The sequence below is a fragment of the Dendropsophus ebraccatus genome, chromosome 4 (assembly GCF_027789765.1).
Source record: "Dendropsophus ebraccatus isolate aDenEbr1 chromosome 4, aDenEbr1.pat, whole genome shotgun sequence".
Lineage (NCBI taxonomy): Eukaryota > Metazoa > Chordata > Amphibia > Anura > Hylidae > Dendropsophus > Dendropsophus ebraccatus.
Window position 1 is genome coordinate 76,825,963 of NC_091457.1, and position 11,249 is coordinate 76,837,211.

The window sequence follows — 11,249 nt, forward strand, 5'->3', positions numbered from 1 at the left end:
TCGTGGCTGAGCACAGTTGTGACGCGGCGGAGAGGGGGCGGGCGGCAGGGATCAAGTAATGTATAATGCACCACACTTCCGGGTACAAGGGTGGGGGGGAAGGGGGCTATTCACAGACATAACATACATTACAAAGTTGTATAACTTGTAATGTTTGTTATTCTGTGAATAATTCTTTAGTGCCGCACTACCCCTTTAATGCAGCAAGTCAATATTTGCAGTGTTGACCCTTCTTCAGGACCTCTGCAATTCTCCCTTGCATGCTCTCAATCAACTTCTGGACCAAATCCTGACTGATAGCAGTCCATCCTTGCACAATCAATGCTTGCATTTTGTCAGAATTTGTTGGTCTACCCGTCTCCTGATGATTGACCACAAGTTCTCAATAGGATTAAGATCTGGGGAGTTTCCAGACCGTGGACCCCAAATTTCTCTGTTTTGTTCCCGAAGTCATTTAGTTATCACCTTTGCTTTATGGCAAGGTGCTCCATCATGCTGGAAAAGGCATTGTTGATCGCCAAACTGCTCTTGGACGGTTGGGAGAAGTTGCTCTTGGAGGACATTCTGGTACCATTCTTTATTCATGGCTGTGTTTTTAGGCAAGACTGTGAGAGAGAACCGATTCCCTTGGCTGAGAAGCAACCCCACACATGAATGGTTTCAGGATGCTTTACAGTTGGCATGAGACAAGACTGGTGGTAGTGCTCACCTCGTCTTCTCCGAATAAGCTGTTTTCCCAAACAATCGGAAAGGGGATTCTTTGCTTCTTTGCTGCCCTCCTTGAGACCAGGCCTTGCTCCAAGAGTCTCCGCCTCACAGTGTGTGCAGATGCACTCACACCTGCCTGCTGCTATTCCAGTGCAAGCTCTGCACTGCTGGTAGCCCGATCCCGCAGCTGAAACACTTGACGGTCCTGGCCTTTCTTGGGCGCCCTGGAGCCTTTTGGCAACAATGGAACCTCTCTCCTTGAAGTTCTTGATGATGCAATAGATTGTTGACTGAGATGCAATCTTTCTAGCTGCGATACTCTTACCTGTTAGGCCATTTTTGTGCAGTGCAATGACTGCACGTGTTTCTTTAGAGATAACCATGGTTAACAGAAGAGAAACAATGATGCCAAGCACCAGCCTCCTTTTAAAGTGTCCAGTGGTGTCATTCTTACTTAATCATGACAGATTGATCTCCAGCCCTTTCCTCATCAACACCCACACCTGTGTTAATGGAGCAATCACTGAAACAATGTTAGCTGGTCCTTTTAAGGCAGGGCTGCAATGATGTTGAGATGTGTTTTGGGGGATTGAAGTTCATTTTCTAGGCAAACATTGACTTTGCAAGTAATTGCTCTTAAGCTGATCACTCTTTATAACATTCTGGAGTATATACAAAATTGCCATTTTAAAAACTGAAGCAGTAGACTAGTAAAAAATTAATATTTGTATCATTCTCAAAACTTTTGGCCATTACTATACATGCCTAAATCTCACCCTCTGGAGTTTACCCATGATACCTTTCGGTATCCCCACTGAATGATCTGGCCACTACGTCCAAACTATTTTTCGTGGCAGTGATTTTCTATTAGATATTGAGCTCATCTGTGCTCATTCGCATATTAAGCGTCAAGAGCAGGGCTGTGGAGCCGGTAAGCCCCAGCTCCGACTCCTGAATCTATCAGGGACCAACTCAGACTCCTGCTTCATAAATGGCCAGAAACCAGGGGAGTTATTTATGACTAGTGCAGGGGTAGGGAACCCTGGCTTTCCGTCTGTTGCAAAACTACAAAACTTTGACTGTCCAGGCATGATGGGGGCTGTAGTTTTGCAACAACTGGAAAGTTAAGGTTTCCTACCCCTGCACTAGTGTAAAGTAAGTCTGGCTCAGTAGCTTCTTCCCAATGTCCTAAATGATCCTGGGGTGCTTATGAGAGTGAATAAGGTAAAGATATAAAGCAGATTTTCCTTGTGTGTGCAGTGGATACAGTTATTCTCCAGCCTCCATGTTGTGAAGAACTCAGAACTAGACTAGATGGAGCAGGTGGTCTTTTCCCGCTGACAATGTTTCTAACTAAGGGTACATTCACACTGAGTAAAAAAGGAGGTGGAATCCTGTCTGTCTCAGTGTCCCATAGCCTGCCTATTGAAGAGGGCACGTTCCTCCGCAGCCACGGCTCTCCGCTTAAAGTAGTGACATGTTACTTCCTTGAGCAGAGAACGGCGGCAGCGGAGGACCGCACGCCCTCTCATTCACTCACAGCAGAATACCGAGCACCGCCGTATTTGCTCAGTGTGAACATACCCTAAATATTCACCATACACAACAAAACTCTGCTAAACAATGCCAGATACCTGTGACAGAGGTCACATGGGCCCAGATTTATCAGCTAACAGCATTTGTGTTCCTGGATCATTGCAGCCCCACAGGAACTGCCTGCTCAGCCAGTTACTGCAGCTGTGTTCGGTCTTACTGACTGACTAGCTGAGTGGGCAGAGACATCACAGGAATGGAAGTCTAGCAGGGGACCATGAGTTGTGCACTGCGGGGGTACAGGATGGGTAATAGGACTTATTATAATCCCACCACCCCCTGTGCACCCTGGATTCTTTACTTCTGCCCAGAATACCTTTTTAATTTCTGCCTCTCTCGCTCTCCAACACACACAGCCTGCTGCAGCCATAGCACACAGAAGAAAAACAATCTTCTCCCAGAGAACACCACATTGAGGACAGGGTTTATGCTACACTACTTATGGCTTCTCCTCCTACTTCGCTATATTACACAGGATATCTTCCTATTACACTGCTGCTCATATACAATCATCCAGGAAGAACAGCACAGATCTCCCCCACACATAATGGACTCTTCCAGCTCAGAAACAACCAACCTCTCCCCGGCCCCCCTTATCTAAAGCACTGGCTCTATTATTAATATATGGAGGAAACTAAATGTATGAGAGAAAGTGTATTTCTGGTTGTTATAAATAAACTCCTTAGGGTCTATTCACACGTCAGTATATTTTCCAATACGCAATTTTGAATCGGTAAGCAATCTGCAAATTTACATCAGTATTGTCTTTTTTTGCGGAACGGATTGCAGCCCAGTACACAACACGGATGTGTGTATGGGTCCATTGAAATACATTAGTCCTATTTTTCTGCGGATCCGCAATTGCGGACAGGAACAGGATGTGTGAATAGGGCCTTAGATTGATAAAACAGAAAATTAATGAGAAACATTTATAAAACTCAAATTAAATTTTTTTTTAAAGATTATATAAATTGTAGTCTGTACATTTTTTCCTGACTCCAGCCAAAACTAGCTCAGACTCCCCAGCCCTGGTGAAGAAGATTGGTGGTGATTTCCTGGCAACAGGAGCGGCATCCAGAGCGTGATTGGCAGGAGAGGTTAAATCTTGGGGCAGAACCCACCCCTTTAATAGAGCGCCCATTGTTCCGGGTGACAGGTTCTATTTAACATATGAAGCTAACAGATCTCTTTAGAGGGAAATTTTCGATAAAAAAACAAAGTTATAAAATCAATATGAGGGGCAAAAATAATTATTACTTGGCAAAACTATACATTTATCACAAAATTGTCATTTAGTTATTTTTACAGAGGATACATGCAGTTATTTCCTTACAGGAAAATCCCCTTACATGCCACCTGGCAGGCAGACAGCCAGGCAGACAGTGATCATAGAAACTTGAAGCAGGTTCAGCTTTGCCAAGCAGCAACTGGCCACTTGATGTGTACACAGCCACAAAGTAATAGGTTGGAAAGGACATGTGAAAACATATGAAAGTTCTGTATCCTTATACAGTGCCCATAGAAACAGTCAGCCACAGGCTTACACATGAGGAACCTTTACCCCCATAATAAAAAAAAAAAAAAAAAAAAAAAAAAAAAATTCATAGACCACCACCAGAATACAAATGAATTACAGGCGCCTGAATCAATATCTCCAGGAGAGATATATGCATGCTTGTGTGCCCACCGGCAGCGGCTTTGTTTACATTAGTAACTAAGGAATAGGTTACAGGAATACAAACCAATTCCACATAGAGTGCTATACGATTAGTGACAGAGGATTTTGCGTCAGATAGGTAAGTGACCAAGCTTCAGCGCAGATCTCCCCACGAGGAAAGAGATTGAGATTGCCATTCTATCAACAGTTAAGTCTTTCCCATCTTTTCTGCATATTTCCTAGCAAGGTCAATAATGCACCAACCAATCTGTTAAGTCTTCTGACATCCTTCAGTTTTTATAGTATTACCCCAAATGTGTTTATAGATATAGAAGTCATTGAACGACACACTACTAGACATGCATCTGTAAGTGATGCTTTAATAGCCTCTCATGCAGGAAACATGGCTGAATGTACCCACAGCACTATCCTGATGAAGTGGCATCATGAATGGAATACATTACATGTCCTGTTTGCTGTAGAACAGGTTACCTTTACATAAATAGGTTACAACTTGAATCTAAACTACCCACAGATGTAAACAGTCTTCTAACATAACGGACAGCAACCTCAACATATATTTAAGTTGTCTGCATTTTTCAGGAAAACAAACTCTGAACATATGCAAACACCCATCATTCATGTATCGCTTTCTGACTATACACACTAGCCTGTGATACTATCCTGCAAGTGCCTGTGGAGGGTGAAACGCTTCGGGAAGAACCCAGAACAGACTTATCACCTTCTCAATGTGCTCTAACACCAGGTCTGAAGCAGCATATTGAGAGCCAGCCAAGCTATAGTGACACAAGACAACATAGACACAGCACAAGACCCTAACACTAGGGCTACGTTCACACGTTCAGTGTATTTTTCCTGCTTGGTGCATCTAATCGGATAGCTACCTCAGTGATCCGTGCAAAAGCGTCCAGGTTTACATCCATTTTGCATGCATCTGTTTAAAGCATTTTAAATTACACTGATCACATCACATCCGTGTTTTCCACAGATGAACACGATTCCACATCCATGAAAAACATGGATCTTATAGATTTCTATGGTGTAATCCATGCTGTGCTTCCATTCAGAGTTATGACATGTCCTATTTTATTTAAACAAATTGGAGATCTGTGAAAAGTAAACACCGAACATGTGAATAGCCCAATACAAAGTAATGGCCCATAATTTTGTCAGTGCTTATGGAACAGTCACTTTAAAATCCTTTTGGACCCATATTGCACTGTGTGCCACTGTAAATTGATATACCTGAGCCAAAACCACCATAACATCATGTGATGTCAACAACGTATTCTAATAAACTCAAGGCAGGATTCACAATATGTAGCCACTGACCTCTAACACACATACATAGGCCAGGTGCATAAGACTGTGTACAGTTGTGTTTTTTCCATAAGGTCTAGATAAACTGCTGAATCTATGCAACCCTCATTGTATCTGCAGACACTGATCCCTATGAATCCCCAGGATATATTTTATTTCCAAATTCCTTCATTTAACAATGTTACACCAGCCCAAAGATGGTTACAGGTTCCTCACCAGACACCAAACCAGGCTATGAAGCCCTGCCACAAATGCCTACCCCACCTCCACAGGACAACTAAGGTACAAACTCTTACCAACAAAACTTAGTGTGACCATCAATGTGCAACATCTTGTGCCTCAATGCTACAAACTCAAGAGATCACCATGCTGATGTCGGTCATCTGGCATCCATCATTCGGCAGCAGCACAAGCCAAATACAACCACATATCATGTGAACATAGACCAACTCTTTGGCTGCTACCAACAACTGTCCCATTGGCTCAGCCACACCAGCCAGTGTCACCAGCCACACCAGCCAGTGTCACCAGCCAGTGTGGCCCAGAAGCCACTGACCCGGCGTGGGCTGCCACACATAGCTAGCAGAATGGATGCCACCAATGAGGGCGCCCACCTATGGGAAGAGCAGCAACTACGGGGGTTCCACAGCCGAGCGCCCGGGGTGGGCACAGCTAGCAGCGTGTCTCAGCTCTTACCGCGTGTCTCCGGGCAGCCGTCCGTTGTTAGTCCGTAATCCCGACTTCGTGACGGATAGAGCCCCGCGGTGTTGGGGCCGGTGCTGAGGAGGAGGAGGAGGGAGGGAAGGCCGCGAACTTGCGCATGGACCCAGCGGGGGCCGCGGCCTACCTCCCCCTCCTCCCCTCCTCCGGTAACCGGGGTGGAAGTGTGGGGAGGAGAGGGACGAAAACCAGCGAGAGCCAATGAAGCACGGTGGAGGCTGAGGAGCCGGCGAGGCCTCTTGTGACCTCCGGAGGAAGTGCAGCGTCCGGTAACGAGGTCCTCACAGGAAAACGTCCTAAGGCCCCAATCAACGACAGGAGTAACCAGCGGAGGAGGCGGCGGGGCGGTGACCAAAACACAGCTAGAGGGAGGCCAGAATGCGGAGCGCTTCCCGCTCGCTCGGTGCGGTGGGGGAGGAGCCCCCGCTGCCGGTTGTTTCTCCTCACAGGCCGCTCCCGTGCGCGCCCCCAAACGCTTGCATCACGAACCGCTTCTACGCGCCCTTTGACTCCCTTAAGGCGCGCTCCCTGGGAGAGAAGGGGGAGATGGCGACGTGACGCGCTTTCCCATTGGCCCGCACCACAGAGACCGTCTGCCTCGGCGACGCTAACTGGTGGAGCCTACTGGTGACGTAAGAGGGATGCAGAGGTAGGAGGAGAGAGGAAGAGGGAGCGAGAAGGGGGCGGGGCACGGCTGCCATGTCTTCACCGCTTTCTAGCTTCTGTTGTTGTGTGTTGCGAGTGACGTCGGGGAAGGGGCGGAGTCGAGGCTTATTGCCTGGAGGAAAAATGTCAGTCTGAGACGCATTGTGTTCTCATTGGTCAGTTGTCCTGCCTGTGGGACAGACTGCCCCGCCCCTTCCCTGCACATGATTGATCTCCTGAGAAGAAGCAGAAGAGACATGTAAACATGACGTGGTGTGTGTGTGGGATGCTGCTGCGGCTCTCCTACTATAGAGGGACCCAGAAGCTGAACACACAGCGCCCTCAGTAACCAGCCTGTGCCGACAACGATTCATTTTTCATTGTAGCTTTGGAAAAACTACAACTTTGTCACAATAATAATGCTGTATGTCTGTCAGTGTAAGCTGCCTCTAGCCAGGCCTACTGCTAGTATGGAGATGGTAGAGCTGGCCCCTGGCTGCCAGAAAACCCTATGATCATATTGCTAGAGGCCAGTCGCTTACATACGGTGCCCTTTCCACCTAAAACTTAGTTGCTTTGAGATGCTGTTGCATCTGAGGGATTTCTATGGCCCTGTTCACACCTAACACATAGATGTTATGGGTCAGTGCCGGGGCCTTGATCCATGCAACTGTAGTGTGCTAGGGGTGGCCAGCCTTTTCTTGCGGCATGCATGACTGAATGGGTCCGTGGCCACGGGCAGCACTGTGTACGGGTAAAGAGGCCTAAGTCTTATAAATCTGTCACATCAGAACACTATACTCAAGGTTTAGACCAACTATTCGTTTGCTTAAAGAGGATGTACCACCTGGTACACCCTCTTTAACCTGAACCCACGGATCAATCGGCGCCGGCACGGGGAAGCCGGTGCCGCGGTCCGTTGTTCGGACCGCCACCCGGTTCCCGTGCACGGCGCTGTTCGATCCAGCAGTACTGGCCGGTGCTGAAGCACTGGAGGTCGGCCGGCCCGCCCCCAGTGGGAGGGAATTCCCTCCCCTGTATGACGCGGCTCCATTCATTCTAAGCGAGCCGCGCCATATAGGGGAGGGAATTCCCTCCCACTGGGGGCGGCCCGGCCAACCTCCGAAAAAAACGGATCGCCGGCGCCGATCGATCCGTGGGTTCAAGTTAAAGAGGATGTCCCAAGTGGTATATCCTCTTTAAAGTGACTGTACCACCAGGCCCAGGCTGAAGCACTGGAGGCGGGCTGACCCACCCTTAGTGGGAGGAAACCCTCGCCCGTCTATGATGGGACTCTATTAGAATCAATCGAATCCTACTAAGGGTCTTCCCACTAAGGGCCCTATTCCACAGGCCGAGGAGGGCCCCCATCAACGATGTAAACGAGCGGCGATCGTTTACTAGGCCTTTTCCACGGCCCGATTAAAGTTGAGCGAGGGCTGCAGGGACATCGTTACCGATGTCCTTGCAGCATCATACATTACCTGTCCAGGCTTCTTCTCCGCGCTGTCTTCATCCCCGGGTCCCGCACGCTCTATCTTCAGAATGGCCGGTCAGCTGACAAGCCACTCAGCCAATCACAGGCCGCGGCGGTCCCGGCCTGTGATTGGCTGAGCGCTCCGTCAGCTGACCGGCCATTCTGAAGATAGAGCGCGGGACCCGGGGATGAAGACAGCGTGGAGAAGCCTGGACAGGTAATGTATGCTGCTTGTGAAATCGTCGGTCGCCCGCCGCGCACCGCTATTCAACCATAGCGATGCGCAGTGGGGGAACGATGATTTTAGGTCTGGCCCTAAATGAACGATCAGCCGATGACACGATCGGCTGATTGCTCTCTCTATTTCACCGAACGATAATCGGCCGAATCGGGCCAATCCGGCCGATTATCGTTACTAAGGGTGGGTCGGCCCGCCTCCAGTGTTTCAGCCTGGGCCTGGTGGTACAGTCACTATAAAGTGCACTAGAATTTAGAGCCACATCTTAGGTCACAGCCTCTTTTCTGACTCTTTAATGTCTATGACACACACAATAATAAAAAACATAGGCCCAGATTTAAAGGGTGTAAATATACACTGGTGTAAACTGCCCACAGCAACCAATCACAGCTCCACTTTCATTTTACCAGGAGTAAAATCTGAGCTGTGATTGGTTACTGTTGACAGTTTGATAAATCTCCCCCTATAATGTAGAGAAAAGTCCAATGAGCCACTTTTTGGACAGAACCCTGGTGCAGACACATTAATACATCTGGGCCACAGTAGGTAGTCACTAAAGTGTTAGGCTGCATTCACACGGAACACAGTCGCGGAATGCCTGTAGCGGATTCCCCCCACAAGGACAGCATCTCTGATATGATGCTGGGAGCAGGGGAACTGTATGGACTCCATTACGGAGGAGGAGGGGGGGGGGGGGGGGGACACAGAATGTGTAAATGGAGCCTAAGGCTGCACTCACACGTTCAGTGTTCTGCACGGAACACGGACATGGAATGCCTGTAACGGACTTTCCCCCTCCCGGGCAGCATCTGTAATTAGACGCTGGAAGTGGGGGAACCGTACAGATATGCGCCGCACTGTAAGGACAGCGTCGCATAGCTGCTTCATTACAGCACAGCGCCTATCTGTACAGTTTCCCCCTCCCAGCATCTTATCACAGATGCTGCCCGGGTGGGGGGAGAAGTCCGTTACAGGCATTCCACATCCGTGTTTGGTGCAGAACACAGAATGTGAGAATGCAGCCTTAGGGTGCTTTCACACACACCGGATTTTACAGTGCAAATTTAATGTTGTGTTCATTCATTTAGTCAAATCTACTGCGGATCCGCAGCAGAAAATCCGCTGCGGATCCGGTAGGTGTGAAGGCACAGGGTAAGGCTAGGTTCACACAGCGTTTTCAGCATCCGTTTAACGGATCCGTTTTTTTTAACGTCCAGAAAAATAGGGTCAGCAACGTTTTTTGGTCCGCCAAAAAAAAACGGATCCGTTTTTTTTATAATGGAAGTCAATGGAAAAACGGATGCACACAAATGAATCCGTTTTTTGCAATCCGTTTTTCATGCGTTTTTTGCAAAAAAACGTATGCGTTAAACGGATGCTGAAAACGCAGTGTGAACCTAGCCTAATTGGCAACTGTTCAGACAATTCATCACCTTTCTAGCCCAAGCTTTTCTATAACAGCTCACAGGTTAATAAAAAACAGGTGTATAAGCTACCTGGATAATAGCCTCCAAAAACAGCTTGCAAATCACTGTGGATTGACACAGTTTTAGGGTACAAACCCACACACCGTATACGCAGCAAATACGCAGCAAATACGCAGCAAATACGCAGCAGTTTGATGGTGAAGATTTAATGCTGAGTTCAGTTATTTAGATCTAATCTGCTGCGTTTTTGTTGCGTATTTGTTGCGTTTTTGCTGCGTATTCGCTGCGTATCGCAGCAGTAAATACGCTGTGTATACGGTGTGTGGGTTTATACCCTTAAAATGTTAGTTTATAAGTTTTCAGCATTTCTCCATGAAGTCAGTGGGAGCTTTTATTTTACCATGTGGGTATGTTCACACAATGTTTTTTGAGGTAACATTTTGATATTAAGCCCTTAAATAATGATAGTGATGATTATTTATGGCCATAATTATTAAGAAATGGCCATATTTTTACCTCAAAAACGTGTGAACATACCATATCACTACGTTTACATTTGTTTTCGGCCTTATTTTTGGACAACCATGATTTAAAAGGAAATATATGGTAAGGATAAAACAATAGCCTACCAAAAAGTCATATACTGACTTATTTTCAATTAGGTTATGTTGCCACACAGCATTTTTGCACCTAAAACCAGGAGTGGATGAAAACATAGATTTTATTTAATTGGATCCCGCTCTATGGAATAGAGTCTGGGTTATTCACTCAGGGGGAAAAAAAAACAACTAGCCAAAATGAAATGTAATGAAATGACTGAGGTTTATAGATATAGATACATTTGCTGTAGATACATTTGCTGTATCTGTGTGTGGTACAAAAATACCCTTATGTACAATACCAAAGATAACACTGCTTAAAGAGGAATTCTAGCAATCTCACAAAAATTTAAATGCACAAAAAGCATAAGCGCACACTCACCAATCCCCAACCAATTGTTGACACCTTTCCCACTTGGTCTATACTGCTCCTAGGCCAAGATTCCAACTTCTGAAAATGCTCCCAGTTTTACATCATGGCACCCGGCTAAGAAACTACATCTCCCATCATGCATTGCACCTCAGAGCCAACTGCAGGTACCCGCCCCTGTCTTGTAGTATCTGCCCACCACTGACTGTGTCTCTGCTTTGCACAATAAAAACTATATTCTATCTATCTATCTATTAATCTCCATAGATAGATTAGAGAAAGAGAGAGATGAAACAACAGTGTCTCCCCTATACTGCTCAGGAGAGGCTGTTGTTTCCCCGCCCTTGGCCAGGTGATCACTGTGTGATGTCAGTGGTAACAGATGAATCACAGGCTAGGATTGCTTCTGTGTCAGACATTCCACCTCCATTGCAGATGCCATAATAATTGATGGGAATACAGGTGCATTTATGT

The 11,249-nt window shown here is 46.8% G+C and overlaps 1 protein-coding gene across 2 annotated transcripts in view; it reads right to left on the minus strand.

The window, feature by feature from the left end:
- The window catches only part of ANKRD11 (ankyrin repeat domain containing 11), a 218,881-nt gene extending 212,175 nt beyond the window's left edge, over nt 1-6,706 (minus strand). For both annotated transcript variants that reach the window (XM_069966057.1, XM_069966056.1), the window contains exon 1: nt 5,996-6,706. The gene's annotated coding sequence lies outside the window, so the exon portion shown is untranslated. The remainder of the gene's footprint in view (nt 1-5,995) is intronic.
- Nucleotides 6,707-11,249: the final 4,543 nt, after the last annotated feature.